This window comes from Leptosomus discolor, chromosome 11 (genome assembly GCF_034619465.1).
Source record: "Leptosomus discolor isolate bLepDis1 chromosome 11, bLepDis1.hap2, whole genome shotgun sequence".
Classification (NCBI taxonomy): Eukaryota; Metazoa; Chordata; class Aves; order Leptosomiformes; family Leptosomidae; genus Leptosomus; species Leptosomus discolor.
In genome coordinates this window covers 17,610,421-17,621,421 of record NC_141401.1, presented here as the reverse complement: position 1 = coordinate 17,621,421, position 11,001 = coordinate 17,610,421, and positions in this window count along the sequence as shown.

Below are 11,001 nucleotides of genomic sequence, written 5' to 3'. Positions count from 1 at the left end.
ACCGGCTGCCCTCCCTGCACCCCCACCCCGGCCGGATGCAGCTTGGGCACGGACGCAGCAGTCCAGGTGTTGCAGAGCGTAAGTGGGTGCCGCCGGGCCCTGTCCCCTCTTACCTAGTGCCCGCCCAGCTGCATCCTGCTTCTGTGCTAAATGGAGTGGTTTGACTCAAACCACTGCTGGTGAGATGCTGGCAGCAACACAGCGCCATGAACTTTTGACTAAAATTTGATAAAATGCAGGGCTGTGGGCTTGCCTGGACCCAACTGGACACAGCATGGTTGGGACGTGGATGTCTCAGTTGTCATAATGTCTTATGGGGGAAAAAAAATATATTTTGGGGATTCTGGGTTTCAGGGATAAGGGGTTTTCCACCCAAACAGAGTTGGCAAAGATCTCGAGAAGATTATCTGCTCCAGGGTCCCGTAAGAGCATTCTGCAGTTGAAAGCTTTCCAAGCTTGACTTCTTGGAAAAGTAGAAAATGTACAGGACATGTCATGCAAAGTTGCGAGAACCAGCTAAAAATAGCCTGCACTTCTAATATTGTTGCTTCCTCCTGCTTGCATGAATGCACATAACTATGACTTGCTTTTCCGTCTTGCAAAAATGTTTCACCTTCCAGGTGGACAAGGGCTGATGCATTTCTGTTCTTCCTGTCAGGGTCATTGCCCATAACGCTTAGCTGAGTCAAAGTCAGCATTGAACTAGTGGCTGTGAGATGCCCCTGTGGTTATTCTGAGGGCAGGAAAAGGAGTGTGTGTGTGATGGACACTGTGACAAAACACCTTACACAGCAATGCAATTCCTGCGTCAGTGGGTGAAGCAGGAATATTTACATTTCTGCAAATTGCAGAAAGATGAGGAACAGACGTTTCTTCCTGGACACGCTTATTTTCTCGAGGCCCCTGTTCACACCTCTCCTTTTTGGGATGTATTTGCAGCTAACCTCCAAACTTGACTTGCCACATAAATTGTCAGTGTTGTTCTATCTCCATGCCAGCGTGGAAATCGCTGTGAAATCCCGCATCTCTACCAGCAACATGCAGTCTGGCCCTCCCACTCCCCAAATCTGAAGAAAAGCTGGAGGTGTGTACTGGGGGCTCTGCTGGGAACTTAAGGCTCTTGCTATAGTACCATTGCTTTGGGTTCTTAGGTCAGTTTTGCTCCCCAAGGGCATTGCAGGGTGTTGAGGGGTCTGCTGGGAGCTGTCACAGGAGCTGTCTTCAGTTCCTGCGTCACTGAATCTCACTTTCCTGGTGGACATTCTTCCCCTGTGTTGCTGGTTGTCAGATAAAACCCTGAATAAGTGGAGTTGCCTACAATTAAGCACATCTGGGGATGCCTGGGAAGCTGGCTGTTCCTATGCAGCCTTATCCCTCCTATTTTTTCAAGGGAAATTTCTCACATGCTCAATATTTGTCCTGGATAGTTTCTCTCCATCTGAAACTACTCCATTTCTTGGGGCAAAGTTGCAGACTGCCATTGCAAAAGCAGCGCTGTTTCCTTGCATGCTGCAACACACACTGAGATTTCCTCTGTGTGCATCAAACAGACCAGGCCAACGGCAGGTGTGTCGGACAAGCCAAAAAAATGTGTGTTTCAATTGCTGCAGGCTTCATCTAGCTGTGAAGGTGGCTTTTGTGCTGCTTAGATCTGCTTTTGCACACCAGGGGCTGCTCTGAAGAGCCCAGCCTCTGGCTTCTGCTGCGCCCAGGGTGTCAGTGCTTTGACAGAGCAGGGTGGCAGATTTAAAGTGCTTTGGTTCTGCTGTCTCTCTCCCAGGAGGAAGTGATGGTGCTGGCTTTTCTTTTCAAGGCATGGCGATGCCCTGGACCAACATGGCCCTCTGGCCAGACAGCCTCTGCTCCTGCCCTGCAGCGAGATGGGGAGGAAGGTGGTTCCTTGCCAGTGTTTGGGCAGACAAGTGGCTTTTTGTTGGGGCAGGAGAACTGGTTCCTTCAGCTCTTCTGCTCCTCCCTGCCATGACTGTCAGCACTATGTCTTCAGTTTCCTCCCCCTCTCTTTCCCACTTTCCTTCTGGATCAGATCCACTTCACATTTTCTTTCCATCTGTGTTTTCTCTGCCAGTATTTGCTGCTTGGCAGCTAGCTCCAGCGTGCAGACAGGGTCTGCTCTTGCTTCAAGTTCACCAGGACTTCACCAGCTGCTACAACTCCTCAGAGATCCTCCTTTAAAAGAAGTTTTGAAGTTCTTGCCATGGTCCATTTCTTTTTGTTTGCCTTCAACACTGCCTGGCAAGTTTTTTGACTGCCAACCAAAGAACACTCTAAGGCAAACGTACTTAGGACTTAGATGCACATTCATTTCTTTTTGACTTATGCTTATGGGCATACAGCTTTTACTGACCAGAGGTCATTTGCATTCCTTCGAGCACTCCACAGTGGTGCTGTAAAGATCATGTCATAACCATAAGCTGAACTTGCAAAACAATCCATATTGCCAGAACAGTTTCACTTTGCATTAGCTCAACAAAAATATGTTTGTCTTTTTAGTCAATGATCAGGATCATTGTTGCCTCGCTAGATAAGAAGATAGATGCTTTGTTGACATGCCTATAACTCGGTTCACTTAGAGCAGTCAGACTCGGCATGTATTTTCCTTGTTTGCAAGTTATGAAACACCTCTCTGGACCATCTCAGGTGAGGAGAGGAGTGGCCTGACCTCAGGGGGACACATCTCTGGAGGGGGAGCTCCCCTGAAACAAAGGGCAACATCACAGGTCACATACCTGCTGGCTCCCCATGGAGGGTGAGGACAGTGTTTTGGACCCCAGGCTCCTTGCGGTGGTCATTCAGCAGTCCCACACAGTGGGGCAGCCTCGGGTGTAGTGTTGGCCGTATGGAGCAGCCAAATATCTGCTGTAAGCATCAGACATCAGTGCAAGCCTCTGCCTGATTGTACAACGTAACCGAAGGTCTGAATTCCCTGTAGCCTGAGCCCAATCTCTCCACCTTCACGAGTTCTGCATCTGCATGCACAGTGCAAGCGGGACTTACATCGGAGGCAGATACTTCTATTCCCCTCCCCTTATTTACCCTTTAAAGGTTTTCTGTGTTTGCCCAGGAAGTGTTGTCACCCTCACCAGGGTCCCTCTGAAGCTTTTTGCACATCCCAGCATAGCAATTCTATTTCAGACAAACTAGATCAAATGTTTTCTCCCAAATTTATGCAGAAAATTCTAAGATGCCTGTTCATGATGCCACATGAGTTTGCTCAGGGCCTTGTCCAGTCTGGTGATGTTCTAATGGTTGGTAATCCCTTTCCAAATCTTTGGGCCTGTCCCACAGCGGCACCGTGCTTATGGTTACCAATTTTTCACTTTTCTGGAATGGGCCTACTGCAATTTGAGCTGTTGCCTCTTGTCATTTCTCTGGGCATCTCTGAGAAAAGCCTTGGTCTGTCTTCTCTATATCCTCCCTCTATGTAACTGAAGGCAGCAACTATATTCCCTATAATCCTTCTCTTCTCTTGTAAGACAAGTCCAGCTCCTTCAGTATCTCCTCAAATGCCACGAACTCCAGTCTCAACCATCTTAGTGACCCTCTGCTGGACTTTGCAAACAACCAACCTTTCCAACACCCTTCTGGAAGGATATACTCAAAGTCCTGCTTCCACACAGGTGAAATCAAGTGGCCAGTGATGTTACTTCCCCTCCATTGCAGCATCCCTTCCTCCGTGTACCACCCTGAAGCTATCTGTCTGCATAAGCATGATTATCTTGTTCGTGTCTTTGGCTTTTTTTTCTGTTTGGGGTTGGTTTTTTTTTCTGCTACTTGTCACACACCATTGACTCCAGAATCATTTAAGATGCAGCCACATGGTACTCACATTCTACCCCAGAGACATGGCTTAGTCCAGAGTTAGTCCATAGCCTGTGTTTCATGCTTTTAGTATTTCTCCTTTTCCATAAAAAAAGACGTGACTTTTGATGAAGAAGAAGCTGCCTGGATGCTTTGCAGAACATTTCCCAAGTTCATGATATAGCCCTCTCTGAAATCCTCATGAAGTCGTCATGGGCAGCTGGGCCCTGATAGATCCATAAGGCAGAGATGAGGCCAGTTTTGGGGGGAGCTGTTTCATATCTGGGGGATTGGCTGAAAGAGCAAAAATGTCCCTGTGAGTGAAGCAGAGAAATGGGACAACAGAGCATGAAACAAGTGGGGCTTGGTGAGAGATGCAGATGAGTAACTGGAGAAGGACTAGCCACAAGGAGGCCTGAAAGCAGAGAGGGGACCCTGGACCAAGGTGTGACTGAGACAGGGACAGTAGTGAGGAGCAGCAACAGAGTTTGGATAATGCCTAAAGAAGCTACTACGTTCTCCACACAGGAATCAGGCCATGCGGAAGGTCCAGCTGCTTCTCAGCAGGGATTAATACTCCAAGATAGGCTCTGGGTGATAAGAGATTTTTGCACTTTGTCTCTCTCTTGCTCTGGGTCATTCCCCAGGGTGTGTTTCCTGGAGGAGTCTGGCCTTTTTTAGCACCAGCAGCACCAGGCTGGAGGCAGTTGTTTGCTTTGTTTTGTAGCTGTATCTAATCCTGTGCCTGTGCCATCCACCACAAAGTTCAATGCCAGCAGTACGAAGGAATACTAAAAAAAAACCCCACATGCCTTTAAACACATCTCGAGTAACTAAGCACTGTGGAATGAATCACAAACCACACTCCCTCAACAGATGAGGAAACACAGGGAAACAAAAACATCAAGTGTAGCAAGGAAGCTAAGTACTACTTTGTTCCCCTGACCCGCAAGGCTTGTTTGGGAAGTTAATAAAAATGTGTTGACATTCTTTCTTGTTAAACCAGGTGACCTATTTACAATAAATACAACCACCCAGGACTGGAAATGAATGCTAGATCTCATAGGGGATTGAGTAACTTCCTCTTCTCCAGGGGGTGAGGCGGTGAAGCTTTTGCTTCTGATGTGGTGTGGACTCCATCTCTGAGACGGGTATGAGCAGCAGGGCAAGTATTGGCCCCGGTGGAATCTTGGCCCTTGGATGGCATTAATAGCCCATATGGGCAAAAGAGATTGAAACTTCAGCAAAAACAATTTAGGGTATCTGGGTAAATGTTCAGGGGCAAGATATTGAGAAACAAGCTCTGCACCATGAGCAAATGAGATGAATACAATTGGTCCAAGCTGTGAACACCCCCAGGAACAGGGACTTGGATACAGTAGGAGGAGGGACAGGCTCCTGGATGCCTCCTGGGTCTAGGGAAGATTGGACGTCAGCAGGGTAGGATGCCACTGACATAAAAATCTACCCAGACAGCAGGAGTCCTGCTTGGAGAGTAAAACCCAAAGACAGACAGAAGACATGTTGTGAGTCCAATGATAACCTGGGTAGCTGCAGCGTCCAAGTTTCTCCTTCCTCTGGCAGCAGCAGACACCTAGAGAGCTTGCCAAATGTCACCAAAAAGGCCTCAGACAGCACAGCAGTTCCTTGTTCAGTGGTCTTCCCAGAAATGTGAAAAGCCTAGCAGTGAAGTCTCCCAGGAGGGTTTTCCTCCTTGTTTAATCATCCTGAGTACACAGAGGTGTCACATTCTTGTCCTTCTCTTCTCTCCTCTCAAGGAGGGAAAAGATTAACCAAACGCCACGTATGGTAACCATCGAGGTGGATTGTGGCAGCGCGGGTCTGTGTTCCAAGCCAGATGGATGTCAAGAGCAAAGAGCACCTCATGACATACATTTCTACAGAAAGTAACCAGAGGTTGCTCTAAAATTAAACGAAGGTGGACAAACCCTGATGCTACCTTATGTCTGGTATACTCCAGCTCCTGAAGCAATCGTGAGGACTCGGAGAAACCTCTCTTATTGATGAGAACAGCAGAATTTGGGGCCAAATAAACTCCTCCTTTCCAAAGGCTGTAGATCTTCTAACGACAGATGTTTATGTGGTTCTGGCTTGATGGCCAAACTGCCAATGACTTGAGCAGCACTTCTGCCAAGGGGAGGGAGCAACACAGGGAGATCACAAAAATCACTGCCCACCCTGCAATCTCCAGCCACAGAGGAAACACGATTCCCACTCAGTCCCTCTCTTGTCGACTGCTAAAAGGCCATTCCCATTTATAAGCCTGGGATGGTATCCTAGGGACAAGAATGGCCTGTCCTATATACCTTTCATAAAAGTAATGCATCTTTTCTGTCGCCTTCTAATGGAAACACCTTAGGAAAAAAGTCTGCATTAGATGGAACAAATGCATAGCAAAGCCGATATGTGAGAGTCCAGCAGCTTCTTACCTCCAGAGGTATCCAGAGAAGAACGTGGGAACACTAGGAACATCCTACCTTTCCAGATCTCACTCTTGGAGAAGTTCTTCCCCTTTCCAGTCAACCCCAAATGTTCTTCTTGGCAACCTCTTCTTCTCCTGCAAGGCCTTCTCCTCTCTTTCCTCTCAACTCTTTTGCCCCTTTGGGGTCTTGTACAGAGTCACAGGCAGCCCTGTTCCTTACCCTCAAGGTTAACACCCATGCAGTAAAGGTATCTCCTTGCAATCATTCACTCCCTCATTCCCCACTCCCACCAGACTTCTCCCCCTTGGTTTGCCCTTTTGGTTCCTCCCGGCCTTGTTGTGACCTGCAGGCATGGGGCAGACTTCCTGTCTCCTCTGCGAGAGGTGGGAAGTACCCAGACCTCACTGTCTCTTTTATGCAACCCAGCATGGCTGAGGGCTACATAAAAAACCTCTGCTGTTTCAGTCTTGGGTGATTCTTTAGCAGCCTGTAGGGACCGTTGATTAATTTTTTTCCATCCAAGTGTTCAACAGTGTCATTTCAGACAGTCTTGGAGTATCTCCAGTTTCTGGAAACCTCCATGACAAGATGTTCTGACATTCCTAGTGTTCCCATGTTCTTCTCTGGATACCTCTGGAGGTAAGAAGCTGCTGGGCTCTCACATATCGGCTTTGCTATGCATTTGTTTCATCTAATGCTGACTTTTTTTCTAAGGTGTTTATATTAGGAGGTAGAAGAGTCTATGCTTTACTTTTATGAAAGTTATGTAGGATTTGCATACTCATCCTTACACTGTGAGCAGCAGGAATGATCTGGAGCATCCTTTTGGGGCCAAATAACAAAGAGCTGGGTGTGATTGGAAAGGCACACTGGGCTTGGCATGACCAGCCCAGCCCACTGTCCTCATACAAATGGCATTCCTTGAGAAATGCAATGGAAAAGAAACTGCTGAAGGAGGAGGTTGAGCATGGAAAGCTGGCTTGAGTTGAGCAGGGGAGAAAGCCTAGCATGCCCAAGCTGGGAGTGGGCTGGAGCTCATCAAGCTTCAAGTCAGAGATGTTGGGTTGCCAGCTGAATAACAAGGTAGCTCTTCTGCACCCCCCTGAAGACCAGTGGGACTGCAACTGATGAATGCTCAGCTTTTTTCAGCATGTGGGCTACAGACTTTCTCCCAGTGGCAGAAGACACTCACAGGCTGTGATTTCTCAGCTGCTGCCTGGCTGAACCTACCTGCACGTGCATGGTGATACATCCTACTCTGGAACTCGCTCTGGAGACCAGTCTAACAGCTCAACTGCAAGGCTTCCCCTAAATAACTCTCAGCCCTGCACGATTTGCTTGTTCTAATTTTGCACATCATGTTCCTTTTGGAAAGCAGTGACTGGTTGGCTCCTCCCCGGGGGAGCAGCTGAGCCCAGCTGGGGGGAAAGACCAGGATCAATAGCCGAAACAAGGACACGGGAAGCTGCATCTCTGGAAGAAGCTGCAAGGAGGAGCAGGGAGCAGGCATTGGGGTGATGGAGAATGGCCTCACACAGAGTTGAACTCAAAGCCACAGAGCTGACTAAACCCAAGCCTGGAAGCAAGGACACCTGCAAGGACACAACGCTGGAAGAAAATTTTTATAAATTTCTTGTTCTTCTATTCCAGCCTTGCTACTTTGAGATCCTTTTAGTTGAAAAGTGATCTGTTCTAGTTTATACCTGGGTTTGTTATGGTAGCAGGCTTTGTGGGGTGTTGTGAAGTCTGAGATCCATGCCAAGGGTTTGGCTGACTCAGGGTCGCAGCATGCCCTGGCAAGAAACAGAAGTCTGGGGCCTTGAGAACCTCACAAAGGCTATAGCAGACTTATTCTGTGACACAGGATGACAACTGCTCTTTTAACCCTTGGCAGGTGGCCATCCTTTATCTCCCTGTGCTAAGATGGAAAGAGGCTAGGAAGATGTCAAGTCTGGCCCTAACTTGCGGGTTATAGACACTTAATTGGTCTTTAAGATGCCGAGTTTGGCCCATTCACCTGCTTCTTCTTTCCAACATACAAGTTGGCTTACATGTAAGATTTCAGAGTTGACCCATTCCTGCATTTTCTTCTCTTCCAAAACAGTGACTGAGTTGGAAGTTGCTGGTCCTATTAGAGAAGCTGCTTTGTAATTGAATGCTAAGCCCATCTCTTGCAAGGTGGTGCACTCCCGCAGCTGAGTCCATCGCTTCTGCGTGCCCCAGCAAAGCGACTAGCAGTCACTACCTTTTCTCACATGCATATTGGTGGGCACAGCTGTTAAAAAGCTGATCAGTGCTAACAGGCTGGCAGCCACCTGTGAAGTCTGAGCTGCTGGGTACCTTTGTTTACCTGCCACCACTTCACAAAAGAAACTTGACAGAGCACTTCAGCTCTTGCCTATAGCTTGCATTGCCAACCCATTTTGGCAGGACCATACCACTCCTTCCCAAGACCTGCTCATTTCTGCACACAGGTATTCTTACAGTATTGACCATGACTGCCTCTGCCAACTATACAGGGGGAGAGAATTTATTTTTCAGACATTTTTGTCATTATGGTTGTCATGTTTTTCAAAAGACTGGTTAAAAGTGCACTTTTGGCTGCTTTGAACTGGATATTTACAAGCACCTTTGTGCAGCTAGTGCTGTGCTAAGTAGCCTCAGAGGCAGGAAAAAACATTACGTTAAAAACTTTTAGACTTGAGGACAGTACAATTCAAATCTCAGCTGTCCTCCAAAGCCTTCATGATCTTGGCAATGGCTCCTTCCATGGAGTAATTTTGGCGGTTAGCTTTAAAAGCTTACAGTGAGCCTCTGAAGGTACTGTAGTTTGCATTTTTCTAATGTTACTTCCCTGGCCCTGCCCAGAACCCATCCGGTAAGGATGCCTGCGTACCCATCACCAGCTGAGGGGTGGGAGAAGATTTCAATAGAATGATAAAGATGATTTCATGACTACCACAGGAGCTGGCATTCAACAGGACAATCCTTTGTTTTCTGTCCAGGATTTTAGCAGAGTTTTTTATACTGCTTCTTGCCTGAGCCTTGGGGCAATTCTTTAGTTAACAAACTGAGTTTGCTGTACTTCTCCAGCAAGAAGTCCTGCAGGATTAGTGTGCTTAGCACACGTGGAGACTCTGTGTCTCGGGCACAACCTGGAGCACTGCTGACATCCGTGGTAGCTCCTAGTTGAAGACCACATTGTCTTGGACATAACCAGGATTGTGTTTCTTAGCCAGGAAACATCTGATAGGGAAGGGGAACCATGTGGTTTTGGAGGAGCAAGGCTGGGGAAAACCTCAGGATGCAAAAGAGCTGCTGGGTTGGAAGAAAATTGTTTCTCAGAGCTGTGATTCAGCCCAGGGCCCTCCCTCACTGCTGCAATACTACAAAGGACTTCAGCTGAGAAAGACAAGAGGATCCCAGTGTTGCTGCGGGCAAGGATGACTCAAAGGGAACGGCATGGTGTGGCTCCATGGGTGGAGGAGAGTGCTCCCTTCCAAGAAGGCAGCATAGGCATATTTTCTTGTTACTGTGGGCTGGGCTGAGTTGCCTGTTGTTTTCACTGGGCTGAAGCAGAAAGGTTGCTTTGAGACACCTAACAAGCAAGGCAGTGGCTGGGAGGCAGCACCAACCTGACAAATATCTGCCATTTCCCATCACCATCCAAGTGCTTGGCCTCCATGAGGTACCGGCTCCTCTAGTCCCCACAGCTCTTCTAAAACCTCCTGCTCCTGCAGGTTGCTACTGTTGGCACTGGAATGAGCATCTCCAGGGCAGAGCTTTCACTCTGGTGCTTGACCCTCACCCGGGAGGGTTGGTTCTGCTCTGCCAGGGCAAGCAAGGAGCAATGAGAGTGAGGCAAGGAACAGCGTGAATCACAGAGACATTCTGAATTGCCCACAGCAGTCTGAGAGTGCTTATCTGTGGCATATGAAACCCAGTCCTTTAGTTTTGTATTTTTTTCACACTGGAAAATATCTAGAGTGGCCACTTCTGTTTAAGTCGAGCATGACCTGTGCAATGCGCTTGAATCACCAGCTTAGCTTCTGCTCTCTGCTGGAGATCTTTGTGCAGTTATTAAGAGAAATTTGATTTAAATACATAATGTCCCAGAGAGGGTTTTTTGTCCTAAAATGAGGAAAATACATTCTGTGTATTTGCCTTTATTTCTAGCTTTATCTTCTTATAAGATTGTTTTCAATGACCTTGTTTAGAACCAAATTGTCCCAGCAGCATTTCCCTACAAAAATACATGTTTTCCTGCACAACATTTTGTTGTTTGTTAGCCCAAGCTTTGCTCCTAACAACCTTGGACACGCAAGCATCAATGCAGGTGTAAAGTCTATGTTTGCTCTTCCCTAGAACATTTTCAAAATTATTTAAAACAGCTGACCATTTTTCCCCACAAAGAGTTAATACACATTTTGATAGTGACCAGAAATATCTACAGCAGCAGGAGATCCTAGAAAAAAAATAAAAGGTTGGGATCCAGGTGATGGAGAGAAGGGGTATAGAAATTTGTCCAAAATCCATGGGAGGGAGAGGTACAGGGGAAGACATACATAACAGCACTTCAGGTGCTGGACATGAGTGTGTGCATTTCTCTAGCCCCACCATCTTCACAGAGCAGGTTGGCTTTGCCCATGTTTATCTAAGGCTCTGCTTTAAGCAGCAGTGGAATTTCTGTGGGCAAGTCAGGACACCTCAGGGTACATCTCTGTAAGTAGAAACAAAG